General features: G+C 41.2%; 1 protein-coding gene across 4 annotated transcripts in view; it reads right to left on the bottom strand.

Annotated features, from left to right (window-relative positions):
- LOC128914471 (A-kinase anchor protein 13-like) overlaps nt 1-15,438 on the bottom strand; it is a 115,523-nt gene that overhangs the window by 87,533 nt on the left and 12,552 nt on the right. For all 4 annotated transcript variants that reach the window (XM_054213453.1, XM_054213449.1, XM_054213455.1 and 1 more), the window contains exon 2: nt 6,880-6,934. The gene's annotated coding sequence lies outside the window, so the exon portion shown is untranslated. The remainder of the gene's footprint in view (nt 1-6,879; nt 6,935-15,438) is intronic.

Raw genomic sequence — 15,438 nt, 5'->3', positions numbered from 1 at the left:
AGCCCAATGAACTAAAAAGCTCATACACCCTCAGTCTGTGAACATACTGAATTCACTCTTGGATTACGAGCTGAACCCAGGCCTTTAAAGCACTATAAACTCTTCCCACCCCCTCAAATGAAGTTCCTCAAAGGTAAATTTTTAAATTTTATTTATGAAAAATAATAGCTACTTGGTAAGTGAAATTAGAGTGCCAGAGGTCACCTCACTACCAAGAACAATATATTCTCTTCCCCATCCCTCCCTGTGTTCATCAGCATCTGCTTTTTCCAAGTCCTAAGCTTTATTTTTCAAAAAGTTAACACTGATTCATAAAAATACAATTAGTTTGCAAGTACAAGGCTGCTGCCATCCAGACAAGTGCTTGATTGTTTTGTTGTTGCATCTAATGTGATAGAGCTTCAACTGAGTTGGAAAACTTCATAAAAACCAAGGGGCTTCTTCCTTTCTAATTAACACAGCAATGAAATTTAACAGCCTGGCATGGAAACTTCTCTCTAGCGTTATGTTTTTGGAATTACTCATCTACTCCCACACTCTACAAGACTTTTTACAAAATGCTACCCAGTATTTTACCCTTTGCAGTTCAAAAGCTTCTATTTGGAGTCCTCTGTATCAAGCCCACTAAGATGGCAAAGATGCTGCACCAGAAGACCTCCAAAACATCTGCCATTCTTACCATCTACTCATCCTACATGCCTCCTATGTGTATTCCGTAACTTTAAAACTAAAATCTCTGTCCATTGCAATACATATCCATTCTATCATTGACACAAATTTAAAAACATATTAATTAGGTGTGCAATGCCTTGAATTTACTATAGAAATGGACAAAAGTACACAGCCTACATCCAAGTAGGTCTGTCTTTCAGGTCCCTGGGCTGGGAACTTCTGTGTTCTTTGTATACCATCCTGCTTTATGTTTATTTAAATAATGACAAATATTAGTTTTAAATTTATAGTCACTGCTTTATAAGACGTCTCCAATCCTATCAGGATAAAGGGCTTATACTAAACAAAACAGTTTGTTTATACTACTAGTACATCTAATAGGAAATACTTTAAATCCCACATGTTCAAAGCAGGACGAAATTACAGCCTATCTTTCCATGAAGGGCTGCTATCTCTTGCTACCAAGAGGCCAGAAGGAGCATGTGCAGATCACAAGGCCTGAAAGTTCAAGTAGAGAAGATGGCCTGCAGAACCTCCGAGCCAACCAGAAATGTCACATGCCCACCAGGCCCAGCAAACAAAAAGTAAAAGAAAACTAAAAATCACCTCGTGCTCTGGCAGCAGTAAAATGGCTAGAAGATGCAGAAGAATCAAGGAAGGAAAAAGCAAGCCAAAACCCAGACATACATACGCTCCTGGTTAATGTGAAGCCACTAGAAAAAAGCACATGTGAGGTTACACCTTGGTTCACTCAGGGCAAAAGCGAAGGACTGTAATGGCCACTCAAGCTCGCTCTCAACAATGAGAAATGCTGAAACAAGAGTTTAAAGACAGCAAGACTACAACCTCAAGCCATTCCCTTATTAAGTAAAGGCCGAACCAAAGATATTTATTCTGTTACTCTTATTATTCATTTGTATCTACAAACACACAGAAGTCAAAGGTTTAGTAACTGTAGGAAGCCCAGCACTTAGATGAAAGTTGGTTTCCGTTAGACTCGCTTGACTGGGATGTACAAAAATTCACAGGAAAATTTTCAGATTTTTATATTTCAGATAATCTTAAAAATAATTTTAAGATTAAGGCAGATTAGAAGAATTAACCGTCTATCCTATAACACCTTCTATCTGTTTCTACTATTGATAGCTACTCAACAAAACCTCTCATGGCACAGCACGCATTTGTATGGGAAGAGCAGAAAAGGTCGCTTCCAGCATGCAGAGACCCAAAGTAATTAGAGTTGCAGATATTACAATTGTAACCCAACAGCCCAAACACAGTGACACTGCAACTTCCCACCTCAGAATAAAAGAAAATCATGTTCAGTAGAGCTAAAAGTGAGTCTTAATGACACCTTACAATAACCACTCACACATGCGAACTGCTGCAGGTACTCAAGTGCGAAAGCAAAGACAGAACGTCACCCTGTCCTCTTCAGTACATTAAAAAATTACATGTTTCTATAGAGTTTCTGTGTATCCAGGTCCTGTATTTTGTCTAATACTAATTTTGTACTCTGGAACTGTGCTTGTACAAGGACTAGCAGAGCAAAGCTCTCCTCTACAGTTGATGCTCTTTTGTGCTAAGACCACAAATAGAAATTGCACAAGACAAATACTTACAATCATGGGTACTTAGTGAAATCTCCTCAGCACACTTTACATGCCTTCTTGCCTAGTGACTGCACCAGCTCTCCCCTCTATGTATAGGCTGAAAAAGCATTTCCCCAATGCGTACACGAACGACAGCAAGTCAGTTTTGAAGGGGAAAGAAGAAGAAAGACAGCACTCAAAACTCCAAGGATTATTTACGAATAAGCTGAAGCCCTATAAACTTGGCTATTGAAGTACGATAATCTGCTCTAGTTTATGCCAAGCGGGTCAGACAGAGGAAGAACCTCAGCAATCTTCAAAGTCAAAGCAGATGGGGAAGTGAATAAGTGCCCATGTGAGCAAAGAGGAAACAAGCTTCTGTTCATTTTAGCTTGTTTCAGGGCTTCAGTTTTCTAGACACCATCAAAAAAAATGTCAGACCTTTAACTGACATGAGCAGAAGAGCTCACTTCTGTAACAAGTATTAGGGGAACCTCAGAGTAATTTTTTAAGACTGCTATAGATGCAAAAAAAAAAAAAAAACCAACCTGATGTCTGAAGATTGAAGATGCTGCTTTGCTTAGGAATAGGGAGAAAGGTAAAGCGGAGGAAAGGTGCTAAGAGGCAGAGGCTGGGAAAAATATTCTTTGCTGCATAGCTATGAAAAAACTCATAGGATTCTTTATCATTAGGGCTTCAGTATCACTGATATAAGTATTTATTTACGTAGCTGTAAAGTAGGCTCTACTTTAGAGCTAATTGTAGCTCTAATTAGAGCACTTCTAAAAAATTACACGTGAGGTTGAAGTAATTTTTTTTTTACACTTTTTGAAATAGAAAAAAGCAGCAGTCCACACATGCCACAGAATGAACATACACTGCATTCCTTAAGAAGCTGAAGCTGACCTCTTGGTCCTTTCTCAGGCTTTACATTGCTAGACAAGATCTGGGCCAAGACCATTTCCATACAGAGGGATGCATCTCTGTCTCAGGCTAACCTCATCATCCAAGTGGTGAAACCTAAAACCAACTAATCTCTCCCAGGGTTATGCTTGTGGAACTGGGAATCCCTCCATCTGCCTCAGCAAAATAAAAAGATCACTGGCTGCAAAATAAACAGCACATTAACCACAGAACAATAGCCCCTCCAGTCAATGTGCTTTGTGCCACCCACCAAGGGCTAACAATGTTCTATCAGAACCCTCCCCCTAAAAAAAAAATAAAAATAAATAAATAAATATTTCATGATTTGAAGAAAGAACTTGTGCAAGTTGACAACACGCAACTTCTTTTGGATCCGTACCAAGGAAGGACTCCCTTCCTCTCCAAATTCCTGGGAGTTTTGCAAGCTTTCTGCAATCAGAAGCGGCAGACCCCGAAGGCGCACAGAAATAAAGTTTTACCATGTTGCTTTTAACCAGGAACTTTTAAACTGACTGAGCTGGGAACAGTGGAAGAAGGATTATTCAGTGCTATAGTTTGCTAGGGAGACACAGAGAGCCAAGGACATGCTGAGGAGATGCTCGTCTTCCAAAGAAAATATTGCTAAGTGAAACAGGCATCCTTCCACCACTTATTTTAGGAGGCGGCTGCTGAGCTGCATCAGCTATTCCACTGGTCTCTCCATGAGCGTTTTTTGCCCAAGATTTCTGCTGGAAGAGCCAGAGCTGCAAAATTTGTAAGAAAACTACACAGGAAGAGGCATTGAGGGGTTGCACACCACCAACCCGCTCTAGATACACACATCTTTGTTTATGCAAACACAATGGACAATCTGATATTCAGGCTGGGTTGTCTGGAGCACATACAAGACAGGAATAGGTATATAAAGCCTCTGCTTGTTTTTCCTCTGTGTGTGCTTAACTATACATCAAGAAATTTGCTAAGATGAGAAGTGTGAAGGAGTGGGGAGAGGCTGTGCTATGAGCAATAACAAGGGGGAGCTTCAAACTGCATTTTTTCCTATTATCAGTTATCATCACAAGCTGAAAAGTTAACTGCCTTGCTTTATGTAACTTCTTACCATGACAACTATACCTTTTAGCAAAGATATCATTCTCACAGCAGCTTTAAACGTTTTAAGACACGATTAAGGATTCCCCCATATCCCTCTCCCCACTAAATAAATAAAACTCTGGGGAAAAAAATGTTAAGCTTGAAGGACCACGTAAAGTTGCATTTGCTACAGTCAGGCCTTTTCTCTGTGCTCTTGTGTAGGGGGAGGAAAAAAAAAAAAAAAGAGATGCAAGCTAACAGAACTCATATCGGCTTTTTAATAGTATCTCCACAAAAAGGATTATTTTTTTTCCTTTTATGTGGCACATGCATTTGACCTGGGTCAACAGTGCAATGTGGCAAGTTGAAAGGGGATCACCTGATGAAAGAGAAATACCCTCCCCTCCAAACTATACTGCAGGAATTACAGCCAAGCTCCCCGACCGCAGCACACACAGCAAGAGCGTTCTCGAACAGCGCACGTTCTGTCAGCAAAGCAGTGCTAATACAAAACTCAATTCAAATAAAGGAGTAATGACACTTCGGAAAGGGTAGGGCTTCATCAGGCTTCCACCAAACCAAACAAAGACCATCTCAGATATTCAAACCACTGCAAAAAAAATTATTAAATCAAAAGGAGGAAAACAGTGTCATCCTCGTACACATTTCACTGTTGAATAATGACAGTGTTTACCTTTCCAGCATAACGCATTACTGCTCTGGATCCAACTTTAAAGCAGAGTACAAGACAGAATTAATTACATCCCTTCCTCTTAACTACCATTCCTTGGCTTATTTATTAGGTAGGTCTGCATATATTCATAGATGTGTCTAATATACAAAGTTAAAAGGATTTAAAACTGCTGCCTAAATACTTCCCCGGTTTGCAGAGTCCTCTCCACTCTCTGGACAGGCAGCAGCATCAATAAGTACAGCCTCAGGCTGCCAATTAGTCACTCCTTAAGCTACTGAGCAGAGCAGTCGAGGGAGATGTAGGGGAACCGCAAGCACGCTGTGACGGGCAAGTGTGTCTCATGAGCAATGTGTTGCTGGATCCCAAGCAATAAGCTACCTCAGACATGTACTAGAGATAGCTCTGCTAAGGTCTTTTCTCTGAATTAGTAAAATGCACAGGATGCCAGCACATCCAACTTTAGCTTTGTCTTAACAGTCCACTCCTGCTTGCAGTTCAGCAAACTGCCAGGCAGACCATCTGTCAGGACTAGAAAGTCCACCTTAAAGTGGAGCATCCACAGCTTGGAGGCCACCAGCCAGTTCGTGTTTCAGTTTCCAGTTTCTGGAGAAGACAAAAGCCACACTGCACAAGATACCTTGAGTTCAGCATCTTGGCAAAGGAACAGCAGATAAACTCAGACAAGCTACCTAGAAGGAAAACTAAAGGGAACCCAAGAGCCTCTCTGGAGTTTTCCATTTTTCTAAAATGAGTTTTTAAAGCTAAAGACCTATTCACTCTCCTGGAATCCTCCCCAAAGAGGGACAACTGCCAGGGAGCAACAGTCTGAAAACACTTCTGGTTTAAGACTGGTTCAGTTTTATTTCACCGAGGTCCATCATCTCAAGGGACAGAGACCAGAAGCTTCCACGCTGACCATCCACTGAAAGGAGATCAAAAGGGAGAGAGGGTGGGTATCACTGTGGACCCAGCAGCAGAAAACACAGAGAAAAGAAAGCCCTTTCACAGACACTTTTCAAAGAGCAGCAGCACTTTTATCTTCGTCAGCATAGATGCTAGGATACTATATTCCCATGTGAATACTACAGTCACTGTTTGGCCTCATCCAGGATTACAAGCAACTCCAGCTAATACATCAAATTAGTTGCATAGCTGGGGGTGAACTTGTTGCCTTCCATCAGAGGTCAATCAAATCTTCTCTCCATCACAGAGAAAGAGAAATACAGTACGTTTATGGTACGGCAGCACACTTAGCTCTTCCACCCATCACCCAAGCAACACAGGAACTGGGTTTGCAAAGGTATTTAGAAGTAGGTAGGACCATGTGCTCGTAAATCCTGTTTACCACTTATCAGCTTGAATTTAGAGGTGTAGATGGGGTTCAGAAGACAAAAGAGGAGTGTTAAATTTGCATGGGTTCTCACATCTTTTGAGATAAAAAAAATAAATAAATATAAAACTTTCAAGATTCTTATTATGATTTACCCTCCACGTCAGAAACTCCTGCCTAGACCTACTGAGGGGAAGAGAAAGGGATGGAGGAAGAGCATCTCCATCTACAGACCTGGAAGTATTAAGGCTTCATTTTCCTAACAAAATGACATTAAGTGATACCAACAAAGTAAGTTTACTTTCCAGAAAGAAGAAAAATAAATGCAGAGCATCTCTTGAAAAAAAATTTTACAGGCAGATGAAAGCTGTATTTCATTATTCTGCACCACGTCCACTTCATTTGATTAAATTAATAAATGAGGTCCTTATGTCATACTACAGGCATTACCCCTACTTTTGTTTACTACATCTTAACCACAGCACACGCAGCACAGCTGGCTGGCAGCTCACAGTTACAACACAACATGCAGAAGAAGTTAAGATAGGGGAAGTGATTCTAAAAAAACCACAAAGAAAAAATCTTGCTTCACTTACCTAAGCAAAGTTGTCATTAGAGAGTTTTCCAGTACTAAAATCCAAGAAAAAAGGCCTGAAAAAAACACACAGAAAAAGGCAAAGTTTTAGTAAATAGGATAACACTCTCACTCACTATTTTTTTTTCCAGGGGGCGGGGGGGCAATGAAAAGTCAGTGATTTAAAGAAAAGGTACATTCACTCCATCAGTTGCATTTCAGATAGCTATTTGTAACCAAAAGGTGCTCCTCAGGCAGCAAACATATCAGAAACAACAGGGCAGATTTTCCACCGTTGTCGCCAGTATTACACCAGTGCAATTCCTCAGATGTCAATCACGTTGGACTGCAATAAAACCAGTGTTATCCAGCAGACGAGTCAGGCCTAAGGCAATTAGCTAAGCTGCCCCGTTTAGATTTTCAGTCATTTGTCATTCCCCTGGAGCTGGATTATTAGAAAGCCTGGACCAAGTTGTGGGGTGGGAAGCGAGGAGGAATCACCCACCCCAGTAAGGCTAAAGGTGGCATGAGCCAAAAGTGTTGCTTATTAAAAAAATATCCAAACCACCCAAGGGATAATTCCAAAAGACTGCGAGGCAGCACAACATGGGTCGATATCAAGAAACCTGTGATATACAAGGCTCATTATGGGAACAAAAATCCAAAGCACAGTGCAAATTACTGGCAGAAATGGCACATGGCTACAACAGGTCTTACCGAAATCATCGCTATCAAAAAAAAGCACTCAAGGCTTGTTAAGACTCATGAATGCGGACCAAAAAAAAAAAAAACAAAAAACCAAACAATGACCCAAACTAACTGAATATGGATGACTGCAAGCCTCCAAATCAAAGAGGGAGTTGATCACTGTTTAAGAGGAAGAAGTCACTGCTTGTTCCAAGATTAAAAACTTTTAATTCTGGCCCCGGCTGAAGCACTATCATTCACTAATCTGGTACAATTTAGTCGGGCTGATCCTCCGCTCAGACAGACAGGCCATTATCAAAAGTTCCTCTATTCATTTCGCTTCCTGTTAGCCAGTGAAAGCCCCTTTTATACGCTCCTCGAGAGGCTGTTAAAACCAGGGAAGACTTTCCGATAGAGAAGATAAGGTAGTTGGATTTATTCATGAGAGGAGGAAGGGAAGCTGTACAGGCTGATTACAGCTGCTCCAAAGCTGCAAAGTGGAGCGTTGGAGGAAGGAGCTGGAAGATGATGGATTTCTTACAAATAAGCATTATACCAACAGCATTATTGTTAGAACTAGGCGTTACCTCTCTTGATACTCAACTACAGAATTGAGATTTTAGTCTTAAATTGGCATCACCCAATACGCACATGTGGTTGAGTAATTCAAAAAACACATGGATGAGGGATATTTTTTAAGAGACTGAGCAAATATTTAAGAAAAACCAAAACCAACACACCATAATACCCAAGACCAAAAGGATAAACTAGCCAGAGTCAGAGGGAAGACACTGCCTAGAAATGCTCTCCAGATTAAGACAGTTCATGTATAATTTTCAGGGTCAGATCCTGTTCTTATTGCCGACATGAGCACTCAGACTTCAGCGGAGTAGGATGGTGATTTCCACTTTACTTAACATGTGTCAGCAAGTTTGAACAGTTGCTTTGCAGATTCTTAGAGCTAACCAAGCAAAACCCCACCGCCAAAAGCCCGGTATAGTACTTGGCAGATGAAAAGCTGCCTGGAAACTCTATCAAGACTCTGAAAAACATTCCCCCTATTAATGTTCAATCTGGTATAGTTAAAATAGCTTTAAAATGTAACAAGAGGGAAATACAAACAAAAGCACATTTCTCAAGTTTAAAAAGGTCGAGCCAAAGCAGCAAAGCTCTACCAAAAGTTAGGGCTAACAATGATGGTTGCAGGGGTAAACCCTGCCTCTTCCTTCCCCTCTCCCAGACTATTCTTCTCCGAATGAATTAGCAAAATAAACAAGAATCAAAACACCCAGAGCAGAAAATAGTATGCAGCTTTTAAAGGAAGAAAACAACTCAGTTATACTTCTTCATTACTCCATCCAGTGCACATACACGTCAAGTCGTTAACTGTTTTCCCCTCTGACAATGCTAAATGAAATCAATATGAGCAAAAATAATAAAGGAATAAAATTATATGGACAGGAAGACTTAAAAGACAAGGTGATGCATTTTTGAAGAGGCACCAGTTTGAATCACACAGGAATGGAGTGCAAATCTCTACCAGGTAGGAAGAGGGAATAACTAAACCTAGAATAGCATGAAGACCCAACAGAGATGGTCCACAGGTCGTCACGTGGAAGGTGAAGTATCAAAGATACTTACGTAAATAGAGACAAGGCTGTCAAAGACTGACAAATTACCTCCTGCTTTGCCGAATGCCAATATGCAACCAAAAAGCAAAGAGCTACAACAAAATCCAGAGCTTATCTTGATCCAGTTTCTCCTTTAGGTTATTATTAACTTTATACAAAACTTCAGCACAAACTGTACAGACACTTCAGTTTGCTCAGCGTCACGTAATTTCTTCTCGGTGATTGAGCAGAGAATTAGGGAACCAGAAGACAACAGTCGCTTTCTATTCTGCGACCAGCCTGCATCTCTTCAGCCATATCACTCCAGGCAAAGCTCGGCTGGCACTCGCTCTCCTCACTTTCTGCTGCAGCGGAGATCTTGCCTGTCGCAATCACCGACTTCAATCGTAAACTACAGCAGCTCAGTTGGCACATGCTCAGATTTAGTGGGTATTTCAGAAAAAGTTGCCAAGTCTCAGATTCCCCATATAGTAAATAAAGGTAATGTTGCTCACCTATCTTCACACCTGCTTTGCAGTGCAACGGCTGAAGAGACAACCTATTGTTATAAGTCTACAATGCACAAAAAGCAGTTGTATATATACTTAATTTGCAGTTTAGCACTCTTAAGGCCAAGTTTATCAAAGCGTAAAGGGTGTTTCCTATGGTGGGAATGTCGTAATGGGACAAGACACAGCCTGCTTGTTCTGCATGTTTTGTAAGATCATTGAGTCTTTCTTGTCACAAAACAACTCGTTGCACCAATATTTAATTAAAAACAAGTGAGGAAAGTGCATCCAAACCTTCCCATTTGTTTTCAAGTCTGAGGAACCCACACTGGCAAGTTACAGCTGATGAATCATTGATAGTCATTGGAAATCAGTATCAATGCATGGAAACCACATTGCATGGAAATGAAGAGGCAAGGACTAGATGTTCCTCAGTCAACTCTTTTCAACTTGATAAAGCCCCAACTGCACCAGATGCTCCAGCTGATGTGAGGGAGTCAAACTAAGTCTGAACAGTCTCGCCCTCCAAGTTTACGCACTATAACAACAACAGGCCAATGCCCACTGTTACGGAGCCGGATACAACTAATTTTGTTCAATTAAAATATGACTTTACACACATGAGAGTTTCAGGAAAGCCAGAGAAGAACAGGTTTACTTGGCTCTTACATTTCAGTGCCCATCTTCTGCAAATTCAGTGTTGCTTGCTGTGATGATGCTGGGGTTTGGGGTTTATGGGTTTTGTTTGGTTTTGTTTTTTGTTATAACCCCAAAACCCAAAAGTTCCTACTTCTAAAGATCATGTTAGGTTTTTCCGCCTCCTTCAAAATCCTGGCTACGGATGCGCAAATGCCTAGTTTCTAGCCTCTGTACTGCTAGAAGTTACACTTGGAATAGTTGTGACTGAAGGCAACAGAAGATTTCAATAGTAGTTTCTCTGTCACTCCAAGAATCTGCTTTGCAACACAAGCCTGCAATTCCAGATTTCTGCATTCATCGCGAGGGACACGTGGCACGGACGCTTACCAGCGACTGGACTTCAGCACATTCCTGGGCAGTTCTGCAGTAACCACGTTTAGACAGTTAAAGAAGGTTCTATCAGAGCTCAGAGATGAAAGTTGGAAAAGAAATTTAAAAAGAAAGAAAAATCAGAGAGCAAAGCCAATAAATGCAATTAAGATTCTGCAAACTCCTGATGACTTTGAAAGAGCACGGGTTTTCCATCTCATCCTCCGAGTGAAGCTGCAGCACACGCTTAGCAGTGCCAGAAAGATTAGAGGGCTGCCAGAGCATGCACAGGAGAAGGTTTGTGTGCAAACAGAATGAACAGCCTCTACTAAATTCTTGTAACCAATTAAGCAACAATTCTCCACTGAGAATACAGCATCGCCCAGCTGCTTACTAATCCTCAACCCCTGCTTCTTGAGCTGGCTTTCAATTTTTAAGTCTTCTCTTCAGAAGCAAAGGACAAATGCGTGCCGATTCTCTAGACATCCTTGTTAAAAGGCAAATAAAAGCCCTGCAAAGATTGTCAGTACTCAAAAGTGACTTTAATACTAATGAGAATTTACCACCAAGTCTGCAAACATTAATACATGTGAGTAGCCATGCTAAATCCACCCTAATTACCTGTCTGCAAGGCTCTCCTCCAGCCAGAACTGGACTTCAAGCCAAGGGAAGACCAAACCTGGAAGATGACTGCGGACTTTCTCTGGTCTGCATCCCTGTGCTAAGCTACTCAGTGACACTAAGCAGACGCGTCTTGAATGTGCTGCTTCCTCTCATGTAAAGGGGGAAGGAAAAAAAGAGAGTCAGAAACAGTACTTATCTGAAAAAAGGCAAATATTTTAAAATAAGAACCGCTACTGTTCGTAGGATGGCCTGGAAAAGAGATACATCTGAAATTCCTTTAAATACATGTGTTTCAGTTTTCAAACTGCATACGAGTCAATCTGACAAACGAGCTTAGACAGACTTGCTCAAACGAAGCCGAGGGTCCCGTCCCCCACCCTTTTCCTAAGTTAAGCGAGTGTAACTTTCTGGCATAGACATTGGTGTGTGAGATTTTAACATTCCCCTTTCCATAAACAGTCATACATCAAGCTCTAAAAATTTGCTTCACAGAAACATTTGCACTAGTAAAACTCAATTATTCTAATATTTGTATGACACATGCAGGAGGGGTGCATAAAAAGGTTATGGTGAGCTCATTTAAGAATTTAAACAAGTACTTGATAAAAAAATTTTTGAATTATTCACTCAGCTCCACTACTAAATCAGGCTTCCAAAGGAGTCTTTAAACAATAGCACAGAAGACACTGTATTTATAACAAAAAGGTGGTATTGAAGCTATCACTGTCTCACAGCGCAAGCCATTCATAATTACAGTCGTAAATGCACACAGGCACGGTTTCGTGCATTGGTTCACAATCCTGCCGGATTAACTGGACACTTTCAATATTTATACTAATATTCCCTTCTGGAGAGGCAGCACCATTTCTGTCTAAATAGTCTAAGTAATGCTTTTCATGCTAAGCAAGAACGATTTCTTCAAGAACATCCAAAGTTGAGAGAAGCGCAAGAGAACAGTACTAAGCAAGATCAGGACAATCTTTTATATGTATTTATTTATTTTTATACCATCCCGCGTGGGCTGCCACACAAGTATTTTGCTATGCCCCCCAAAGCTTCAGAGCCAAACTCAACTGAAGACATCAACATGCATCTCAGCTATAAACTTTCATACTAAGTTTATGTACAACACAGCAATTTTCCGCATACTTGCTCCTTGCAGTACCAATTTTTATTTTTTTTTTCCAAACCTCAGAGCCCACTTGGAATAATGACCATCTCTAGTGGGACGAAAAGCAGGGGACTTCAAAGAAGAGATAACATGAGTGGTGCTCCACTTCTCTGGTACACGCATCCTCATACCACCTGCTTCCTTTCTCCCCATCCCTTTTTCTTCTCCACCACAGGCTGCTCTTGGTGGTTCAGCTCAATGAACATGAGCCAAGGTTTCCTCTCAAAATAACTACTCCAAGAGCATTTCAGCTATGAGCATCACCCACAGAAGCATTCCCATTTGCGTATCGTCTTCTCTCCTGCACTAGTCTGTTCCCAAATAAACTCGTGGGCTCGTGATACAAGGTCATAAAGTTGGGGAAAAAAAACTCGGATACCCTCCCACTGCATCCAACCGTGTTCCCAGGGCAAGGGCAGGATGAGTCAGTCTCCCAGTATAGCTGGTTTCAGGCATTTCTGACAGCATTACTTTAATGACAGTATTTCATTTCCTTCAGCATCTCATTGAGTGCACTCAAGTTAAGTATTAATGAAGTGTTTTAACACTCTCACTGTCTGGAGGAGAAGTGGGGCATCACTAACCAGCTGCTCCGTTCACCAGAACCACCAAGAACAGGGTTTTTGCATCACATGAGGTAAAAGACAGGTTTGGGGGCGAGAAGCATGAGCCAAAACTACCACATTAACAAATACCACCGAGCCCCAGGACAACAGCGGGAGCCTGCCCTGAGCAGAACCAGCAGCACATCAACCTAAGACCACCATAAACCATCCAAAAACAAAAGAAAAAAAAAAATATCTAAAGGAAGATAACTTGCCATTTCTGAAGAAACGGGGATTCAGATTTGCTGTTGCAAAGCCAAGCCATAACAGCAGTGCCACCAGCAACACACCTCCTGAAACCTCTTTTTATTTTTTTTTTTTTAAACCCCTTAAATTCAGCTTTGCTGCTGTACTTTCCTTCAAATGTACACCCCACCTCCTCATCTGCCTGTTCTTACAAATCTATCTATTTGAAGCACTGGTTTTCCTGACTCTGGGTAAGACTGAACACCTGCATCACTGCAAATGTAATTATGGCAAAATACCACGGCTATTTGCAGACTTCCTGTTCATCACATACTACTAGTGTACCTTTGCCTTGAGCAATTATTAACAGAGCTGGAAATCCTGAAGAGACACTAGAGAGAGAGCAGAAGCAACCCCCCTACTCCTTTATGCAGTGATGCTTTGGATTTGCTTTTGGAATGACTCAGAGGGGAAAAGAAAATCATCAGAATAATTCTTTGTAAATCTGTCCAATGAAAAGGAGAAAAAAAAAAATTTAATTCAGTTAGAAGTCTGCATTAGCTTACTCCAATCGAGACAGGGAGGCATTTTACACTTCAACTGAACTGGCAGCTCAAATTCAACTTCAGGCTCCAATGCAGGCTTTAAGTCAAATTCCTAAGCGGAGTAAAACCCTTATTAGCCTGTCTTCACTGTAATTTTAATCTTAGTAAATTCTGAGTATGTAATTTATGTTAAGAACTAACTACTTTTTTTCAGAACCGGATATATTGCATGGAGAATTGTTCTCTGGCTAGCAAAGTTAAGATTTCCCTTAGAGAAACAATTTTTTGACAGCAAAAGAAAAATCACTGAAAGCTTTAAAAACATGCAAAAGCATTTTCATGAAGGCATCACAGACAGTTGTTTTAATTCACTTAATACATTCCTAACCTATCAAAACCTGGCTATGCAGTCTCACTTTAAACAGATGCTACGTACTAGAAAGATTTTTGACCTGGCTTAAAAACTGATATTTCTCTTTCACCACACACACACGAGGGGTGGGAAAAGACAGGAAAACAGCTGATATTTCTACCTTTAAAAAGGAAAAAAAGCATTCCATTCCTTCTCCTCTCCAGCAGAAAAGTAAAAAGAAAACACCTTGAAAAGACATCATCTCAATTTCGAGTTCCACTAATGTGACCGAAGTCATAACAATTTTTCTAGTTTAAATGAAAAAGAATTTAAAGCCTTGTCTAAAGTTTACAGAGTCTCCATGAGAGTCAAAACTGTCAATGCTGCGGGTACACACCACTCACCCACGTCAGCACAAAAGCAGTATTTACATCCTGTAGCCGACCTAAAGCTCTGAAGCCCAGGTTACTATCTGTCCCAATCGTGAAATGTTCATTACGTATTTCCTGCATTATTTGCATGGTTTCTTAGGTTTTGGGGTTATGCTTTGGTTTTTGTCTGGGTTTGTTTTTTGTTTTGTTTTTTTAAATACCCACTTAGTAAAAAGCAAATGAGATCTCAAGCTCAAGGCAAAAAACCCAAGTGAATTATCGGGGTGGTTGCCTCTCCTCCTTTCTGCACTTGCTGCTGCCGTTTTGCATCGTTCCCTTCGCTCCCACTCCTCTTTGAGCCGTGGTTTCATGTAAAAGCAGTTCAACTTTTATCCCCCACCTCCAAGCCTGAAAACCAACACGTCCTTCCAAGTGAGGCTTACGCCCTGCCAGAGCTGATTTGTATAATCTGAATAGGAGAGACGGGGAATATTTACGTATTTGCCAAGCGAGGGGCTGGGATTTGAGAGGGAAATCCAAGCAAGATGCAGCAGGAGAAGAGCCGGACTCTGCCAAGAGATCAGGTCCATCCTACACCGGGTCTTGCAGCCGCAGGCTGGCGCAAGAACACCAGCTATTTTAACGACTTGCACTAAAATCCTCACACGGGGGGAGGAAAATTAATTACACATTTTAGCCTCTAGATTTTCCTCCATTTTGTTCAGTGTACACATGCAAAAGTTAAGGCGAGGGTTTACAGGACTCGGCAGCACGTATGGCCCCGCACAGAGCCGTGCTTAAAGCGGGCAGCTGTGTGAGGGAAGCAAACCGGAGAGGACTCGGACAGATGTTTCCATTCACGAACACTGCCAAGGAGCCGGGAATGCCGAGTTCACTACCTTGGCGTTATTTA

Source organism: Rissa tridactyla, chromosome 9 (genome assembly GCF_028500815.1).
Source record: "Rissa tridactyla isolate bRisTri1 chromosome 9, bRisTri1.patW.cur.20221130, whole genome shotgun sequence".
Lineage (NCBI taxonomy): Eukaryota > Metazoa > Chordata > Aves > Charadriiformes > Laridae > Rissa > Rissa tridactyla.
Note: the sequence above shows the minus strand (reverse complement) of the source record. Positions and strands in the feature narration are given on the sequence as shown.